The 22,101-nt window shown below is 41.8% G+C and overlaps 1 protein-coding gene across 6 annotated transcripts in view; it reads right to left on the bottom strand.

Annotated features, from left to right (window-relative positions):
• LOC128693415 (signal peptide peptidase-like 2B) overlaps nucleotides 1–22,101 on the bottom strand; it is a 72,218-nt gene that overhangs the window by 10,127 nt on the left and 39,990 nt on the right. The window lies entirely within an intron of this gene.

The following is a 22,101-nucleotide window of genomic DNA, read 5'->3' as shown; positions in this document are numbered from 1 at the left end:
ACTGCTCCTGAAGTTACGTGATGGTAGAGTGATCATCACTGCTCCTGAAGTTACGTGATGGTAGAGTGATCATCATTGCTCCTGAAGTAACGTAACGGTAGTGATCATCACTGCTCCTGAAGTAACGTAACGGTAGTGATCATCACTGCTTCTGAAGTAACGTAACGGTAGTGATCATCACTGCTTCTGAAGTAACGTACCTCTAATTTTTTCAATAATAACCCTACCGTACACTTTTCCTAATATAATCAGTAAACTTATTCCTCTATAATTTTTACAATCTCTTTTGTCTCCCTTCCCTTTATATAAAGGGACTATACACGCTCTCTGCCAATCCCTAGGTACCTTCCCCTCTTTCATACATTTATTAAACAAAAATACCAACCACTCCAACACTATGTTCCCCCCTGTTTTTAACATTTCTGTCATGATCCTGTCAGTTCCAGCTGCCTTAACCCCCTTTCATTCTACGTAATGCCTCACGCACCTCCCCCACACTCACATCCTGCTCTTCTTCATTCCTAAAAGATGATATACCTCCCTGGCCAGTGCATGAAATTACCGCCTCCCTTTCTTCGTCAACATTTAACCCTTTGACTGTCGCAGGCCCCTTTCTGAAACTGTCATTCTATGTCCATAAATTTTTGGAAAAAAAAAAAATATTTTTTCTTATGAAATGATAATCTTTTCCCGATGGTGATGACACCAAAAGTACGAAATTTGGTCAAAAACTCACGGAATTACACTTCCGCGAAGTTAGCAGTCTCGGCAACATACACGTATCGGCGATTTTGCTGACTTTGAGCCCTGCTTTTGGCCAATTTCGTTGTTCTAGTTGACCAAACTCTAAGCAATTTCTTTAGAACTCCATTTTTTCTATATGTTGAATATAAGAAACTGCCCATTTACCGATTTGAACTACCCAATAAAGTGGTCAGAAATTGGCAATTTGGCCAATTTCAAACAAATTAACCCTTTCAGGGTCCAAGGCCCAAATCTGGAGTCACGCACCAGTGTCCAAGAATTTTCAAAAAAAAAATTTGTTATTTTTTCTTATGAAATCATAGAGAATCTTTTTGTGAAGGTAATAAAACAAAAAGTACGAAATTTGGTGGAAAATTGACAAAATTATGCTCTCGCGAATTTTGATGTGTCAGCGACATTTACGAATCGGCGATTTTGCCGACTTTGACTCCCATTTTAGGCCAATTACATTATTCCAATCAACCAAATTCTTAGCTATTTCACTAGTATTACTTCTATTCTATTGATTGAGCACAAGAAATCGCCAAGTCAACTGTTTCAACTACAAAATAAAGTGATCGGAAATTGTTAATTTGGCCAATTTAACACAAAGTTCAAAATATTCCAATTTCAAAATAGGGTCCAGAATGAACAATGTAGGCATTCCTGGCACTAAACTAACATTTCCTCTGTTCATTAGTTATGTTTTGAGGCTTTACAAATAAATTCCATTTTGATTTTTTATTCACACCAAAAAATAGAAGATTTACTGTTATGCAATACTGTAATAATTGTATAAATATCATCACCATATTTGTGAATGTATATTAGACCCACCAGCTGACGTGTATTAGATGTGTGAGGTCGTTTGTTTACTCTTGAATATCGGCAAAAATTTAACATTTCCGCTACTTATCTTTTTTACCACTATTAATAAAGAAACATGATAAAACTACATGTAGAGCGAAATATATTTAATAAAGCTCTACAAAGAGCGAAAAAAGACAAAAAGTAACAAAGCGAAACGTTGTCCCAATGAATCTTGCTCTGCAGGGTGAGACATAACTAGTGTTGCCATTTTGTGGGAATGTTCCTCAAATTTATGGGACAAATGAAGTGACGAGAAATTTTTATTCGAGGACATTTATATCATGAAATTCGTGACTTTTTTGTGGGAATTTGACTTGTGGGATGTTTAATGGGAATTTTATTGCATGAGGGATTTTTGTGGGAAAAAAAGCCTACACGCTAGTAGTCAATTTGTGTGGAAATATTCACATAGCGACACATGTTTTACTAAAGAAATAGTGAAAGAATGATAAAGGGCAAATTACACTTCATAAGATAGGTTTACTACGTTGGGAAACACGTTAAGGATGATTCGTGTTGGACGAGTCTCCTTCCTTTTCTCTTGCCCGACTCTCATACCCTCTTAAGAAAGGTTGATTAACTTTGTTGCTATTGAAGGCAGACTAAAGAAAATAAGTTTATCTAGGTAACGGTACATATAAACGTACAATTATCATTCACAGTGTAAATTACCTACGATAACCCCAAAAAGTCAAGACAACGTGACCAAGAAAATGTTACACTTGAACTGAAAGTAGAATAGATTAGCCAGAATCACAGTGTTAAGATGTATAACCTCTAGTATGTTAACTCGGTATAACCCAAGTATGTAGTAGCTCAGGATAACCCAAGAGTCAGAAATCCAGTATAACCCAAGAAAGTCAGCAGTAACTCAAGGAAGTCTGTAATAACTCCGTATAACCCATGAAAGTCAGTAGTAACCCGGTATAACCCTAAGAAGTCAGTAGTAACTCAGGATAACCCAACAAACTCAGTGTGGCATATTCTCATTGTAGTCCTTTTGGTTCTCTTCCTCAGGATGTAACCCATAATAGTCGACTAACATCCAGGTACTTACTGCTAGGCGAACATGGGCAACAAGTGTAAGCAAGCCTTCCCAACGTCCCCAACCTGCCTCTGGTTCGAACCCAGGTAACTTCAGCTGTGAGCCAAAGGCGCTATCATTGAGTCAGAGAAAAAGACTACCAAGGAAGTGGGAACAGGAGAAAGTAGAAAACGAAGATGAAGAGTACAAGCGAGAGGATGCAGAGAAGAAAGCAATGGAGAGAGTGGTGAAGTTGATGAGACTACCAGTCCAGCAGGAATGTCCCCCTGCAGCCACCCAACCCTCGGTCACACTGCCGCCCTCATCCACCCGGAAATAAGGACAACCAAGAGAAAAAAAATTCTTTATTATCACAATTAGATAACCCACTGTGTGCATATCTATTACCCAAAACCTGACTACTTTCAAGACTGTAGCTTCCTTACACAATATTGTCTGGGATATGAATTCCAGCAGGACTAGAGTTGTCTTACAGAAACGTTACTACGTTTAAGATTACATGGGCGATGATCAGTCTGTGGAGGAATCACAACCTGCATAACAGTGAATTTATCATTTATGTAAGTTGTGATGGCTTCTATTGTTTCCTCAGCTGAAGAGGTAGGAAGTGGCGACGAGGAAGTAGAAGTAGAATGGGACTTAACTGTCGTGAGTAACGGGAGATTGTAAGGAGCTTGTATCTTCATCTCACTCATCGTAAGGACTGTGCAGGATCCAAGACATTCATTGGGAAGTGGGGAAGGAGTTGTAGAAACAGGTGTACTGAGTAAGGAAGAAGGCAAGGAAGTGGAAGCTTGGGGGAACCGGTTAAGACTGGAGTAAGAGCGGGTGCCCCTGCAAGAGCAGAATGTGAAGACTGCATGGAATCAGAAGACGGGCAATAGTTTCAAAAGCGAGCCTTTAAAATTTATGTACAAAAGATGGAAGAGGTGCATGTGTCACTCGGAGGTTGAGAAGCCATACGAACATATGAAATTATGGGAAAAAGACCTGGCGGTACATGCTCTCTTCCTATGAGACGATCTCACGATCCTTAAGGAATACAGGACAGAAACAGGTAGGATGATACCCAGCACAATTAACACATTAACAGTACTTATAAAACAAGTGAACCAGCTCACAGTTTTCCCACCCCACCATTGTGTCCAATATGAGGAGGTTTATACATTTACTAATTGAGGTATATAAGCGAGTAACTAACATAGGAGCAAGTGGCAACCAGAGGATGGATATGATGCCAGCCCTATGAGGCTCGCTTGGCCCAAGGACCCTGATCTAAAGAATGTTCAGAGAACCTTCACTGCACATACACGTTCAGTCAAAAACTTTAATTATTGGAAACGTTTTTAGTCCTTTGACATGTACTCCCCGGAACGCAGGCGAGATGCATCATAATCTACACCCGGAAAATCCTAGAGGGACTGGTCCCAAATCTGCACACAGAAATCACTCCCTAGGAAAGCAAAAGACTGCAGACGGTGCAACATACCCCCAATGAAGAGCAGGGGTCCCATGAGTACACTAAGAGAAAACACAATAATGTCCGAGGCCTAAGTCTCCCACCGTGCATAAGGGAATTACCAATAGACCCTTGGCTGCCTTCAAGAGGGAACTGGACAGATACCTTAAGTCAGTGCCCGATCAGCCGGGTTGTGGTTCATATGTTGAACTACAAGCGGCCGGTAGTAACAGCTTGGATGGTCAGGCCCTGATCCACTGGGAGGCCTGGTCAAGGACTGGGCCGCAGGAGTGTTGACCCCCGGAACACCTCCAGGTAGGCAGACCGCTCCAAAATAATGGAGAGCAAAGAATAAAAAGACATAACACCATGACTGGAACAATTCACAAGTATATAACCCACACATAGGAGGAAGGATGTTATGATGACGTTTCAGTCAGACTTAAACTATTTACAAGTTACAATACAAAACCAACCAACTGCTCCAGCAGGGTCGCCGCCAAGCCTCCTGTTTGATACCTATCTCACCAAGGAAGTGTTTCCCACCTGAGGACTCCAGTTCCAAGTGCAGGCTCGCTTCCTGGCAGTGTACTGCTCACCGTGCATGGCAAACACAGGCCTAATACTGAGAACCTTGTTCTTGCTTCTCCGTGTTAAGACTGGAGAAGCCATTCGTGGCAAACATTCTTTTAACGAATGTTTTGAACTGTGTAGGTGTCTTTATGGCAATATAAACACAAATGCAGTATAATGTGATCCTTTATTGACTACGTTTCGCCCACACAGTGGGCTTTTTCAAGTCACAAACAGAACTACCTGGGGTGGAAGGAACGCGAGTATTTATAGTCCGGCTGAGGTCAGGTGAAGAATGCTGCATCTGATGATGTACCGAGTTGGGTTGTAGAGTCTAAAAACTTGGGTAGCTTGGAAAGGAGACTGGACAAGTTTGTGAGCAGACCTTCTACAGTGTTCTTATGTGGGATAGCGATGAAGAAGTTTCTTGGCAAGTGGTTCAGCTATGTTATAGAAGCCACTATTCTGGTTGAAGTTGTCGGATATAGAAATAAGTGATGATTCCAGGATTCTTCGGTATTGAGTGTTGTCTTCTGTGGCGATAAGTCTTGAGTTTCTGTAGTTTATCAAGTGGTTGTGTGAATTACGGTGTTGTACGCAGGCATTCCTTGTGTCGTCAGACCTGCTTGCGTATTGGTGTTCTGAAATACGTGTTTGGAGGTCCCTTGATGTTTCGCCCACGTATAACTTGTTGCAGTCATTACAAGGGATTATGTATACCCCTGCAGAGGATGGAGGCTTGTCCTGCCTACTACTGGTGATGTCCTTGATGGTCCATCAGAAACTCAAGACTTATCGCCACAGAAGACAACACTCAATACCGAAGAATCCTGGAATCATCACTTATTTCTATATCCGACAACTTCAACCAGAATAGTGGCTTCTATAACATAGCTGAACCACTTGCCAAGAAACTTCTTCATCGCTATCCCACATAAGAACACTGTAGAAGGTCTGCTCACAAACTTGTCCAGTCTCCTTTCCAAGCTACCCAAGTTTTTAGACTCTACAACCCAACTCGGTACATCATCAGATGCAGCATTCTTCACCTGACCTCAGCCGGACTATAAATACTCGCGTTCCTTCCACCCCAGGTAGTTCTGTTTGTGACTTGAAAAAGCCCACTGTGTGGGCGAAACGTAGTCAATAAAGGATCACATTATACTGCATTTGTGTTTATATTGCCATTGTGTCGGTATTTTATACCATTTATTTCCAGGTGTCTTTATCTGCACATAGGTCAGCATTTAGTTTAGCCTGTGTGTTTCATGGCTAACCCTTGGGAGCCGCAGACCCAGCAGTCATAAAAAAACAGTGGTGGAAGACAGTGATGGGATGAAGGAGGTATGATCCAGGTGGTCAAGTGCTGAGCTAAGTTTAGTTCTTGGGGTCACCACCAGATAGTGTGCCAGGTGTGACTGAATGGCGGCAAGTTACAAAATGCAGGCTTCCACTGCTAGCTGGGAAGGGAAAAGAAGACTAAATGAAGAAGGGGTAGGGATGAAGGAGAGGAAAGACAAGGGGGGCGAAGGAGGGAGGAGTGAAGGAGAGAGGAAGTAGAGTGATTTCTTGTATTGTTAAAATATTTATAATATAACCTTGAGGCAATACATTAATTTTGTTATATATTCTTAATATTAATAATTTAAAAGGTTAAAACATGTATATAAGGAGACGGATCTTCAACTTTCTAACCAATCGAACACAAAGAGTAGTGGTAAACAGTTAAATCGGAAGTTGTCATAGTGAAAAGCTCTGTTCCACAAGGCACAGTACTCGCCCGCATCCTGTTCCTCATCCTCATATCAGACAGAGATGTAATCCACAGCACCGTGTCATTCTTTGCAGACGATACTAGGATCTGCATGAGACTGTCATCTATTGAGGACACTGTTAACCTCCAAGAAAATATAAACAAAGTTTTCCAATGGGCAACGTAAAAGAATATGATGTTCAATGCAGACAAATTCCAACTACTCCGTTATGGAAAATTGGAGGAGATAATAATTAGAACTGAGTATACTACAAACTCTGACCATACAATAGAACGAAAAAAATAATGTGAGGGACCTGGGAGTGGTAATGTCTGAGGATCTCACTTTCAAGGATCACAACAGTGCCACGATCACAACTGCAAAGAAAATGATGGATGGATAATGAAAATGTTCAAAAGAAGAGATGCCAAGCCAATGATGATCCTTTTCAAATCACTTGTTCTCTCTAGGCTGGAATACTGCTGTACATTAACATCTCCGTTAATGTGCAGATGAAATTGCAGATCTAGAGAGCGTACAGAGAACCTTTACTGCACATATAAGTTACATCAAACACCTCAACTACTGGGAATGCTTGGAAGCACTTGACTTGTACTCGCTGGAACGCAGGCGAAAGATATGATCTACACTTGGAAAATCCTAGAAGGATGTACTCGCTGGAACGCAGGCGAAAGATATAATCTACACTTGGAAAATCCTAGAAGGAATAGTCCTGAATCTTCACACACAAATCACTCCCTACGAAAGTAAAAGGCTGGGCAGGTGGTGCAAAATACCCCCAATGAAAAGTAGGGGCACCACTGGTACACAGAAAACACAGTAAGTGTTCGGGGCCCAAGAGTGTTCAACAACCTCCCACCATGCATAAGGGGAATTACCAATAGGCCCCTGGCTGCCTTCAAGAGGAAGTTGGCGGATCAACCGAGCTGTGGTTCGTACGTTGGACTACGTGCGGTCAGCAGTAACAGCCTGGTTGATCAGGCCCTGATCCACCGGGAGGCTTGGTCGTGGACCGGGCTGTGGGGGCGTTGATCCCCGGAATACCCTCCAGGGAGACTCCAGGTAGACTGCTGGCAGGTAAATAGTCTATGTAACACAAGCATCCCTACGTTACTCTGTCACAGGATTATATGTTCTTACCAGTACGTGACTGCATGCGTCGTGTCCTAGCTCCTGGCCTAGACCCTTTACAGTGTTTGATTTTATTGGGTTAGTGTTTATCTAAGTCTCATATATATAATCTTAGCCTATGTTAATTTCTACCCAAGTTACTATACAACTGCAAAAATATAAACTTGTGCACTGAAACTGAATAAAAATGTACTTAGAGGAAGGAGGGAGGGGTGAAGGGAAGCTTGAAGGGGTAAAGGAGCATGTGGGAGGAGTAAAGAAGGCATAAGAAGGGGAGGGGTGACGACCTTGAGCGTGACACGTGAACTATGACACCACCAAATAAGCGTGAACACCAGACCCGAGTTGGTCACCACCCACGCTCACCCCCCCCCCCAACACTTCACTCCTTCCCCTCACATCTCACTCCCTCCCTTCACCCCTTTCTCACGTTCCCTTCACAAACTATTCCACTCCCTTAACAAACTATTCCACTCCCTTAACAATGGAAACCAGTCACAGCACAGTTGCTGTTGGGATGGATGGATGCAGCCTGCTAAATAAGAAGTTATCCTGCAATTATAACTGGATTTCAAACAGACCACAAGGTAACCCCTGTATTGTTGTTCTTATAGTGTTCCACCACAAGGTTGTAACTGTATTTGTGTTCCAGTACAAGGTTGTCACTGTACTTGTGTTCCACCACAAGGTTGTCACCGTACTTGTGTTCCACCACAAGGTTGTCACTGTACTTGTGTTCCACCACAAGGTTGTCACCGTACTTGTGTTCCACCACAAGGTTGTCACCGCACTTGTGTTCCACCACAAGGTTGTCACTGTACTTGTGTTCCACCACAAGGTTGTCACTGTACTTGTGTTCCACCACAAGGTTGTCACCATACTTGTGTTCCACCACAAGGTTGTCACCGTACTTGTGTTCCACCACAAGGTTGTCACTGTACTTGTGTTCCACCACAAGGTTGTCACTGTACTTGTGTTCCACCACAAGGTTGTCACTGTACTTGTGTTCCACCACAAGGTTGTCACTGTACTTGTGTTCCACCACAAGGTTGTCACTGTACTTGTGTTCCACCACAAGGTTGTCACTGTACTTGTGTTCCACCACAAGGTTGTCACTGTACTTGTGTTCCACCACAAGGTTGTCACCGTACTTGTGTTCCACCACAAGGTTGTCACCGTACTTGTGTTCCACCACAAGGTTGTCACTGTACTTGTGTTCCACCACAAGGTTGTCACCGTACTTGTGTTCCACCACAAGGTTGTCACTGTACTTGTGTTCCACCACAAGGTTGTCACTGTACTTGTGTTCCACCACAAGGTTGTCACCGTACTTGTGTTCCACCACAAGGTTGTCACCGTACTTGTGTTCCACCACAAGGTTGTCACTGTACTTGTGTTCCACCACGAGGTTGTCACTGTACTTGTGTTCCACCACAAGGTTGTCACCGTACTTGTGTTCCACCACAAGGTTGTCACTGTACTTGTTGCTTTCACACTGATTAAGACTTACCTTATATTCTTAATGCTTTGTGTTACAAACCCATGATTATTGTAATCATGAGAAAGCATTAAACTCATAGGGGTCATGATAGGTAACCAGGTCTGATCCAAGGGTTGTATAGTTCCAGATCTGTGTTTGAAGGAACTACTTATTACCCCTAGTGGAATGAACTGTGTGTATACATTCTTACCAAACATTTAAAAAATGAATAGCTCAGTGGTAGAGCATTTGTCTCACATCATAAAGCAACCATGTTCAACCCCCAGGCAGAAACTGTTACAGGAGGGCCCCACTTATACAGCAGGTTAGGTCCCAAGTTACCACTGCAAAGCAAAACTTGCTGTAAGGAACATGTTATCAGGAATATAAAAGCCTGATAACATGTTCATACTATCATATATTAAGTGAGCAATAGAGCTAGGCCTCAAAAATGCATATACAGTACACACTTTACTTACCTTAAAATATTTTTGTCCTTAGGTTATGGTGAGTGGTGAATATGTTTATTGTAGGAAGTCTGAATAAATGAAGAATGGGTAGAATTAAAAACTGCTGCATTAGCGTAATGCTGTAATGTGAAGTGGTGTAAAGCGAGGCCCTCCTGTACCTAGGAGTTAGTCAATTGTTGTAGGTTGCATACTAAAGCAGGACCTACCATAAGTGATCTGATGGATGTAAGTCATGCTGCTCGACTTTCTTGGGTTACTCTGTGTTATAACTCTGAATAATATCATCATCCCTCACACTAGTTGTATCATTATCACAACTATCAAATATTTCTTTTCACAATAAACTTATCCACTAGTGTATCATATTTTATCACCTGCAGCCAAATAAAAAACAATAAAACTAGATGGCTTGGATCTTCAGTAAATATTTCTATCAGTTAATTACTACATTTTTTCTCTTGTTGCCAATTCCAAGCATCGAGGTCTGGGGCACCCGCCTTGCAGACAACTTCAACATGCACAAACACTCAAGACAGCTGTCTAAACACTCACCAAGGAAATGCCAATGCTGTAATCTCATTTATCTTAAAGCAGCTTGTAGCTCACACAGTCATCACAACCTGACTGATCAGACATCTCCTGCAGAAGACTGTCTACTTCCCTTTTCAAGCCATATACCTTTAGCCTAACAACATTTATACATATGTGTGTGTGTATATAATTATATATATATATATATATATATATATATATATATATATATATATATATATATATGTATATATATATATATATTTTTTTTTTTTTATTATCACACCGGCCGATTCCCACCAAGGCAGGGTGGCCCGAAAAAGAAAAACTTTCACCATCATTCACTCCATCACTGTCTTGCCAGAAGGGTGCTTTACACTACAGTTTTTAAACTGCAACATTAACACCCCTCCTTCAGAGTGCAGGCACTGTACTTCCCATCTCCAGGACTCAAGTCCGGCCTGCCGGTTTCCCTGAATCCCTTCATAAATGTTACTTTGCTCACACTCCAACAGCACGTCAAGTATTAAAAACCATTTGTCTCCATTCACTCCTATCAAACACGCTCACGCATGCCTGCTGGAAGTCCAAGCCCCTCGCACACAAAACCTCCTTTACCCCCTCCCTCCAACCTTTCCTAGGCCGACCCCTACCCCGCCTTCCTTCCACTACAGACTGATACACTCTTGAAGTCATTCTGTTTCGCTCCATTCTCTCTACATGTCCGAACCACCTCAACAACCCTTCCTCAGCCCTCTGGACAACAGTTTTGGTAATCCCGCACCTCCTCCTAACTTCCAAACTACGAATTCTCTGCATTATATTCACACCACACATTGCCCTCAGACATGACATCTCCACTGCCTCCAGCCTTCTCCTCGCTGCAACATTCATCACCCACGCTTCACACCCATATAAGAGCGTTGGTAAAACTATACTCTCATACATTCCCCTCTTTGCCTCCAAGGACAAAGTTCTTTGTCTCCACAGACTCCTAAGTGCACCACTCACTCTTTTTCCCTCATCAATTCTATGATTCACCTCATCTTTCATAGACCCATCCGCTGACACGTCCACTCCCAAATATCTGAATACGTTCACCTCCTCCATACTCTCTCCCTCCAATCTGATATTCAATCTTTCATCACCTAATCTTTTTGTTATCCTCATAACCTTACTCTTTCCTGTATTCACCTTTAATTTTCTTCTTTTGCACACCCTACCAAATTCATCCACCAATCTCTGCAACTTCTCTTCAGAATCTCCCAAGAGCACAGTGTCATCAGCAAAGAGCAGCTGTGACAACTCCCACTTTGTGTGTGATTCTTTATCTTTTAACTCCACGCCTCTTGCCAAGACCCTCGCATTTACTTCTCTTACAACTCCATCTATAAATATATTAAACAACCACGGTGACATCACACATCCTTGTCTAAGGCCTACTTTTACTGGGAAAAAATTTCCCTCTTTCCTACATACTCTAACTTGGGCCTCACTATCCTCGTAAAAACTCTTCACTGCTTTCAGTAACCTACCTCCTACACCATACACTTGCAACATCTGCCACATTGCCCCCCTATCCACCCTGTCATACGCCTTTTCCAAATCCATAAATGCCACAAAGACCTCTTTAGCCTTATCTAAATACTGTTCACTTATATGTTTCACTGTAAACACCTGGTCCACACACCCCCTACCTTTCCTAAAGCCTCCTTGTTCATCTGCTATCCTATTCTCCGTCTTACTCTTAATTCTTTCAATTATAACTCTACCATACACTTTACCAGGTACACTCAACAGACTTATCCCCCTATAATTTTTGCACTCTCTTTTATCCCCTTTGCCTTTATACAAAGGAACTATGCATGCTCTCTGCCAATCCCTAGGTACCTTACCCTCTTCCATACATTTATTAAATAATTGCACCAACCACTCCAAAACTATATCCCCACCTGCTTTTAACATTTCTATCTTTATCCCATCAATCCCAGCTGCCTTACCCCCTTTCATTTTACCTACTGCCTCACGAACTTCCCCCACACTCACAACTGGCTCTTCCTCACTCCTACAAGATGTTATTCCTCCTTGCCCTATACACGAAATCACAGCTTCCCTATCTTCATCAACATTTAACAATTCCTCAAAATATTCCTTCCATCTTCCCAATACCTCTAACTCTCCATTTAATAACTCTCCTCTCCTATTTTTAACTGACAAATCCATTTGTTCTCTAGGCTTTCTTAACTTGTTAATCTCACTCCAAAACTTTTTCTTATTTTCAACAAAATTTGTTGATAACATCTCACCCACTCTCTCATTTGCTCTCTTTTTACATTGCTTCACCACTCTCTTAACTTCTCTCTTTTTCTCCATATACTCTTCCCTCCTTGCATCACTTCTACTTTGTAAAAACTTCTCATATGCTAACTTTTTCTCCCTTACTACTCTCTTTACATCATCATTCCACCAATCGCTCCTCTTCCCTCCTGCACCCACTTTCCTGTAACCACAAACTTCTGCTGAACACTCTAACACTACATTTTTAAACCTACCCCATACCTCTTCGACCCCATTGCCTATGCTCTCATTAGCCCATCTATCCTCCAATAGCTGTTTATATCTTACCCTAACTGCCTCCTCTTTTAGTTTATAAACCTTCACCTCTCTCTTCCCTGATGCTTCTATTCTCCTTGTATCCCATCTACCTTTTACTCTCAGTGTAGCTACAACTAGAAAGTGATCTGATATATCTGTGGCCCCTCTATAAACATGTACATCCTGAAGTCTACTCAACAGTCTTTTATCTACCAATACATAATCCAACAAACTACTGTCATTTCGCCCTACATCATATCGTGTATACTTATTTATCCTCTTTTTCTTAAAATATGTATTACCTATAACTAAACCCCTTTCTATACAAAGTTCAATCAAAGGGCTCCCATTATCATTTACACCTGGCACCCCAAACTTACCTACCACACCCTCTCTAAAAGTTTCTCCTACTTTAGCATTCAAGTCCCCTACCACAATTACTCTCTCACTTGGTTCAAAGGCTCCTATACATTCACTTAACATATATATATATATATATATATATATATATATATACTTATATATATATATATATATATATATATATATATATATATATATAATATATATATATATATATATATATATATATATATATATATATATATATATATATATATATATTATTTATTTGCTATGTTTAACACTAAGCCAGTGTGCAAGCTTTTCTCTATGAGACAAAGGTGCTCCTACTGTCTCGGTCACTCACATTCCACAAAGTTACCAGATTTTGTGTATACAAACAAAAAAGATAAAATTACATTGAACAGACCATACTGACACAGATGAATAAAGACACTTTCAATACTGTTTATCATACAGCATATGAACTTAAATTAATAGGAAAAATAACTAAAAGGCACATCATTTAGTTAAGAGGCAATGTTGTGAAGGCTAAAAATAAAACTTGTGGGAGTCAGTACCAGTGATGTGCCTGTCACCAGCTTCAAGGGTTTTCTATTCATGCAGCCTGGCCTGAGACTGGTCTCCCTTGCTGACTGCCCGTTCAGGCAGACTGATGGTAATCCACTGGCTCACATATCCATCACAGTCTGGTTGATCTGGCTACTTTGTGGCAACAGTGACCCAGTTTCTTGTTTAACAATTCTATATTTATTCTTGGCAATATTTTTGATATCTGCTGGTAGCAGCTGAAGAGTCTTGGATCAATGATCCTGACACAGTGTTCTCTTATTGTGCCCATATTTTTCACTAGTAGAATACATGTTTTCATAACATGGTTAATGCAAATAACAATGCTGGGTTTAAAATATTATAACCTTTGATTGATGCTCTCTGAATGAGACCAAAATATAAAGATTTCTTTTACTTTGACTAAAGGTCTCTGAGACCAAAATATACACACCAGATTTCTTTTACTCTGACTGATGGTTTCTGAGACCAAAATATACAGATCAGATTTTTTTATTTGTATTTCCATTTTCTATCCAAATAGTTTCTCATTTTTCAAAGTAATAATGTTCATGAGACTGATTAGCATGGTTCTAGGGAAACAAACAATTTTCAAGATCCTTCCACATACAATTGGTGAGGGGCTCTTGATCTAGGAAATTGGATATGTGCTCCAGTTCCCTGAATTGAGTCTGAGTACCTTCCATCTCCCCCCCCACAGGTGTTGTATAATTCCTACGGGTTTAGTGCTCCCCCATGATTATGATAATAATCTACATACAATGCCATAAGAAAAATCTGACACAATCTACTCATTATTTAAAAACAATGAATATCCACTAAGGATATTCACTTCATCTGAAAACCACATGATACTGTTGATTCAATATTTTCCTTACACTAGAACACCATGAGTTTAGAGGTTATTGATTCTCCACATTGTATCTGTGCACTTCTGGTGGGAGATGGCCAGCAAGTTAAAAAAATATATTCTCCTTTATATGATGTATCTGTGACTAGTTTCACAAATTCTACTCTTGCAGCTTGCCCTAAGGCCAGACTTCCCTCTTGACTACCTGATCAATTAGGCCATTGCTGTTCATAGGCCTACAGCCACAACCCAACATGATTGATGTGGTATTTGTTGCAAAAAACTGGCACAGTTTCCTTTTTAAAACTTACTTTATTGCTATTAGTGTGCTGAAGCTGTAACATCTACACTGTACCACAAACTAATGTATCAATGCATGTCTCAAACTGAATGACATAGTCATTACATCAAACATACAATCCAATATACATAGGTTAGTGCCATATCTGTACAAAAGTTCAAGTATTATCATCATTATTACATTATAATACTCACAAAAAATCCACTAAACTATCAGGTCAAGTAACAACAAACATGACCACATTTGCTACACATCACATATGCAACACTTACAACAACCTAGCTTTGTATCTGCAGGTGTTTGCCTTCCCTAGAACACTATCAAAGGGTCCTAAGCGTCACAACACATCTGATTTGACCTGACCTTGGCTGTCTCCTAGCTTTTTTCACCCGATCTGACTTCATGCTTTCTCCTTTAATTCACTTTCACTGGTGAATCTTTAATAATCCCAGATGGACCAAAATAACAACTGTTTTTATCTGCAATTTGTGGGTTGTGTAAATTGTTACAGTTGTGGTACTGTGCCTTTTTTTTCAGTGTTGTATTTTGGAAGGGGAGATAAACAGGAGTATGTATTGCTTTATATTAAAATCAAGCACTAAACACATATGGGCCATACAACACAGGAATATGCCATGCCAGTGGTTAATTGATGATAATTTATTAAATCAATCATATATTACTTAAAAATTGTGAAAATACTAAATTTTTCCTGTTAATTCTCCCATCCCACTATTTAACATTGATAATGAGTCCCCAGTAACCATGAAAAACATTTATAACTTTTTCTTCCATTTTCTGCAACAGTATTTTAATATCCAGTTCTAAAAAAAAATGTGAATTTTGTCGGGAACACAAAAACAAGCATGCCAACAAGTAAACACACAGGCGAGAACATATACAATGTAACGTTTATATTGTATGGGAGTGATGATTTAAAGGGGTCAGTCCCCAGGCATGACTTAGTCATAGGCCTCCTGCATTGCCATGTTTTTCTGCACCAAGATGATGCATAATTATGGACGAGTGATAAGTTGGTACTACATGAGATGACACTACCAACATGAGTGACAAGCTGGCACTACATGAGGTGACACTACCAACATGAGATAATACAACACAACTAAGATCAACAAGTGCCAGCCATGCAGAGAGTGACTCATGATGCCAGCCAACCAGCTTAACACAGAAGCACAGACATAATCCCCTACCCTTAGCCTTTCACCTTTTCCCTACCCTTTCCCTCTCACCATCCCCCCACCCTTTCTGTCTCACCTACCCCCTACCCCTTACCTCTCACCTTCCCCTGCAACCTTCACCTTACCTACAGGTCATGGGTGTAGGAACACTCCAGTACCTGCCGGAAGTACTCCAGTGTTGGGTAAGTGCCTAGTGAATGTAATTAAACAATCGTTCCCCAGCTCTACACTCGCCCCAGAATCTCCTCCCCAGCTCTACACTCACCCCAGGACCTCCTCCCCAACTCTACACTCACCCAGGATCTCCTCCCCAGCTCTACACTCGCCCCAGGATCTCCTCTCCAGCTCTACACTCACCCCAGGATCTCCTCCCTAGCTCTTTACTCATCCCAGGACCACCTCCCTAGCTCTTTACTCACCCCAGGACTACCTGCCCAGCTCTTCACTCACCCCAGGACCACCTCCCCAGCTTTTCACTCACCCCAGGACCACCTCCCCAGCTCTTTACTCAACCCAGGACCACCTCCCTGCTCTTTACTCACCCCAGGACCACCTCCCAGCTCTTCACTCACCCCAGGACCACCTCTCCAGCTCTTCACTCACCCCAGGACCACCTCCCCAGCTCTTCACTAACCCCAGGACCACCTCCCCAGCTCTTTACTCACCCCAAGACCACCTCCCCAGCTCTTTACTCACCCCAGGACCACCTCCCCAGCTCCTTACTCACCCCAGGACCACCTCCCCAGCTCTTCACTCACCCCAGGACCACCTCCCTAGCTCTTTAAGTTAAGGATCCCTAACTTTACTGACAAGTTAAGGACTCCTAACTTTATTGGCAAGCTCATCATTCTCTCATTCCTCCTCCTCCCTCCTCATCTTTCTCCCTCCTCCTCTTTCTCCCTCCTCCTCCTCCCTTCTCCTCTCTCCTCTTCTGCCCTTGTCTTCTTCCCTCCTCCTCCTCCCTTCTCTTCTGCCCTTGTCTTCTTCCCTCCTCTTCTTTCCTCCTCCCTCCCCTTCTTTCCTCCTCCCTCCTCTTCTTTCCTCCTCCCTCCTCTTCTTTCCTCCTCCTATTCTTTCTCCCCCTCCTCCTCATCTTTCTCCTCCTCCTCCTCCTCCTCTTTCCTCCTCCTGGGAGCACCACCATCATCATACACATGTTAAACAGTTCAACAGACATTCTTGCCACTTGGGGGTCTCATTGCCTGTGGTAAGGAGGCTGCGTCCTGGGGAAGGGGGGAGGATACTAGGATAAGTGGAGAGGAGGTCCTGGGGTGAATGGGGGGTTGAGAGGTGATCCTCGGGTGAGTGAAGAGCTGGAAAGGTGATCCTAGGGTACCCTAGCTTTATTGACGAGTTATTTACATGTTAAGGATTCCTAAATTTATTGATAAGCTAACAGCTGTTACCTACATCAGCTCATTTGAAAGCATTTTTATTGTTATGAAACATACTAGTAGGGAACAGGATGAAGTTGGAGCCATCTGTGTGCCAGCATTTTTATCTGATCAACTGACTTTATCTCGTTGACATCATAATGCTGTACGAATGTGTTCCATACTCGAGTTATCCTGGCACTTCACTCACCCGAGGACCACCTCCCTAGCTCTTTATTCACCTCAGGACCACCTCCCCAGCTCTTCACTCACCCCAGGACCACCTCCCTAGCTCTTTAGGATAAGGATCCCTAACTTTATTGACAAGTTAAGGATTCGTAACTTTATTGACAAGTTAAGGATCCCTAACTTTATTAACAAGTTAAGGATTCCTAACTTTATTGACAAGTTAAGGATTCCTAACTTTATTGACAACTTAAGAGCTGTTACCTACATCAGCTCATTGGAAAGCATTTTTATTGTTATGAAACACACAAGTATTTTTATTGTTATGAGACATACAAGTAAGGCACAGGATGAAGCTGGAGCCATCTGTGGGCCAGCATTTTCATCTGATCAACTGACTTTATCTCGTTGACATAATGCTGTACGAATGTGTTCCATACTCGAGTTATCCTGGGGATAAATGATCTCAGATGAAGTGATGTTCTGGAGAAAGGTAACATCTACACTGTACCACAAACTAATGTATCCATGCTTGTCTCAAACTGAATGACAGAGTCATTACATCAAACATACAGTGTAGATTTTACCCTTCTCCAGAACATCACTTCATCTGAGATCATTTATCCCCAGGATAACTCGAGTATGGAACACATTCGTACAGCATTATGATGTCACCGAGATAAAGTCAGTTGATCAAATGAAAATGCTGGCACACAGATGGCTCCAACTTCATCCTGTTCCCTACTTGTATGTCTCATAACAATAAAAATGCTTTCAAATGAGCTGATGTAGGTAACAGCTCTTAGCTTGCCAATAAAGTTAGGAATCCTAAACCTGTAAATAGCTTGTCAATAAAGCTAGAGATCCTTAACCTTGTCAAACCCTGGGTAAAAAAAAAAAAAAAAAAAAGAGAGAGTGAGAGAGAGAGCCAGCCAGCGAGCCAGGAAGCTTACAGCACTTCGCCGTATGTCGCATCTGCTTGACAGCAGGGGTTGCAAGATTTTGTACGAGGCACAAGTACACTCACACCTTGAGTATGCTCCACTTTCTTGGTTCGCCTGCCCCCCCTTCTTGTCTGCGACTGCTTGACAGAGTAGAGAACAGAGCAAGACGTCTAATCTCTCGCCTGGACCAATCCTGGATAGATCTGTCATTTCAGCAGAGCCTTCAACACAGGAGGGATGTGGGTGGCCTTACTGTTATGTACAAGGCCTATATTGTCAAAGTACCACACTTGGATCCACTTCGAGGACAGCGTGAAGCAAGCTTCTATACCACAAGACGGGCAGAAAGCAGCAACTTCACTCTGGCTGTACCCTTCTCCAGAACATCACTCCATCTGAGATCATATATACCCAGGATGACTCGTGTATGGAACACATTCGTACAGCATAATGATGTCAACGAGATAAAATCAGTTGATCAAATGAAAATGCTGGCCCACAGATGGCTCCAACTTCATCCTGTTCCCTACTTGTATGTCTCATAACAATAAAAATGCTTTCGAATGAGCTGATGTAGGTAACATCTCTTAGCTTGCCAATAAAGTTAGGAATCCTTAACCTGTAAATAGCTTGTCAATAAAGCTAGAGATCCTTAACCTTGTCAAACCCTGTGTAAAAAAAATAAAAAATAAGAGAGCGAGAGAGCAAGAGAGAGAGCGAGAGAGTGAGAGAGAGAGCCAGCCAGCGAGCCAGCCAGCCAGCCAGGAAGCTTACAGCACTTCGCCGTATGTCGCATCTGCTTGACAGCAGGGGTTGCAAGATTTTGTACGAGGCACAAGTACGCTCACACCTTGAGTATGCTCCACTTTCTTGGTTCGCCTGCCCCCCCTTCTTGTCTGCGACTGCTTGACAGAGTAGAGAACAGAGCAAGACGTCGAATCTCTCGCCTGGACCAATCCTGGATAGATCTGTCATTTCAGCAGAGCTTTCAACACAGGAGGGATGTGGGTGGCCTTACTGTTATGTACAAGGCCTATAATGTCAAAGTACCACACTTGGATCCACTTCAAGGACAGCGTGAAGCAAGCTTCTATACCACAAGACGGGCAGAAAGCAGCAACTTCACTCTGGCTGTACCCTTATCCAGAACATCACTTCATCTGAGATCATTTATCCCCAGGATAACTCGAGTATGGAACACATTTGTACAGCATTATGTCAACGAGATAAAGTCAGTTGATCAGATGAAAATGCTGGCCCACAGATGGCTCCAGCTTCATCCTGTGCCTTACTTGTATGTCTCATAACAATAAAAATACTTGTGTGTTTCATAACAATAAAAATGCTTTCAAATGAGCTGATGTAGGTAACAACTCTTGGCTTGTCAATAAAGTTAGGAATCCTTAACCTGTAAATAGCTTGTTAATAAAGCTAGGGATCCTTAATCTTGTCAAACCCTGTGTAAAAAAAAAAAAAAAAAAGAGAGAGCCACCAGGTCACCTTACATTGTATTGGGCCATGTGATAAACCCAGCAGGTGAGGTACTACCATAAGACATGACTGTCAGGTCATATGGTACTGTCTCACCCAGCTGTCAGGTCACATGGCACCATATAACACAGTTCTCAGGCCACATAGTATCACCTCATCCAGATATCAAGTCACATGGTACTGTCTCACCCAGCTGTCAGGTCACATGGCACCATATAACACAGTTCTCAGGCCACATAGTATCACCTCATCCAGATATCAAGTCACATGGTACTGTCTCACCCAGCTGTCAGGTCACATGGCACCATATAACACAGTTCTCAGGCCACATAGTATCACCTCATCCAGATATCAAGTCACATGGTACTGTCTCACCCAGCTGTCAGGTCACATGGCACCATATAACACAGTTCTCAGGCCACATAGTATCACCTCATCCAGATATCAAGTCACATGGTACTGTCTCACCCAGCTGTCAGGTCACATGGCACCATATAACACAGTTCTCAGGCCACATAGTATCACCTCATCCAGATATCAAGTCACATGGTACTGTCTCACCCAGCTGTCAGGTCACATGGCACCATATAACACAGTTCTCAGGCCACATAGTATCACCTCATCCAGATATCAAGTCACATGGTACTGTCTCACCCAGCTGTCAGGTCACATGGCACCATATAACACAGTTCTCAGGCCACATAGTATCACCTCATCCAGATATCAAGTCACATGGTACTGTCTCACCCAGCTGTCAGGTCACATGGCACCATATAACACAGTTCTCAGGCCACATAGTATCACCTCATCCAGATATCAAGTCACATGGTACTGTCTCACCCAGCTGTCAGGTCACATGGCACCATATAACACAGTTCTCAGGCCACATAGTATCACCTCATCCAGATATCAAGTCATATGGTACTGTCTCACCTGGCTGTCAGGTCAAGTATATTATGTGAAAATAATGTCAAGTTGCCAGCTGAAGACATGGAGTAATGAGGAACAGAGGACACTTTTTTTTCAAGCACCAGCTGTCACTTACCAAAGTAGAATGATCCAAAATAGAGGAAACACATTCAATGTCATACAATTACTCTTGCCAAGAAGCATGTTGACAGAAGAAACATGCAATACAGGAGAGCCCTGCTTTACAGTGCTTAGCTTTACAGCATTTCACTAATGCAGTGGTTTTCAATTACTATATCCATTCTTCACTTATTCAAGACATCCTATAATGGAGGGATATGTTGTGTATCTTTATGTGTGTATGCTTCTAGACTGTTGTATTCTGAGCACCTCTGCAAAAACAGTGATAATGTGTGAGTGTGGTGAATGTTGAATGATGAAAGTATTTTCTTTTTGGGGATTTTCTTTCTTTTTTTTGGGTTACCCTGCCTCGGTGGGAGACGGCCGACTTGTTGAAAAAAAAAAAGAAAAAAAAGTAATGTGTGTACTGTATGTACATGGTATAAACCTTGGTAATAAATACCGACAAGTTGGTTTAGAAAGACACGTAAGCAAACACTATAACATATTTATTAGAAAACGTTTCGGTCCTGGGACCTTGATCACTTCTAACATACAGAGGTAGAAAGACATTATATATAGGCAGAGAGTGAGGTGTGACGCACATGACCTGAGGAATGTCATAAGAACATAAGAATGGAGGAACACTGTATGTTAGAAGTGATCAAGGTCCCAGGACCGAAACGTTTTCTAATAAATATGTTATAGTGTTTGCTTACGTGTCTTTCTAAACCACTGTATGTACATACATATTTTAAGCCTAGCTCTATTGCTCACTTAATATATGATGGTGTAAACATGTTATAAAGTTTCTGTATGAATTTGAAAGTGATGACAAAGCTATACGTATTTCATTTTACAGTGATATGCATTTAAAAGTGAAAAAAAAGTATACTGTATTTCATTTTACAGCAATATTAGCTGTAAAATAAAATAGTCGTATACCTAACCTGCTGTATAAGCGGGGCTGCCTATATACGTATTTATTGTCCACCATGGAGAGATGGAAAAATATATGGCGCGGTGAAAATAGAATTTTGAGAACGCCGGGGCTCAAAAGGTCATTCAGTACTCTACTCCTCAGATAGTTGACAGTCATGTAATACAACACACTAAAACAGC

This window comes from Cherax quadricarinatus, chromosome 57 (assembly GCF_038502225.1).
Source record: "Cherax quadricarinatus isolate ZL_2023a chromosome 57, ASM3850222v1, whole genome shotgun sequence".
Lineage (NCBI taxonomy): Eukaryota > Metazoa > Arthropoda > Malacostraca > Decapoda > Parastacidae > Cherax > Cherax quadricarinatus.
Note: the sequence above shows the minus strand (reverse complement) of the source record. Positions and strands in the feature narration are given on the sequence as shown.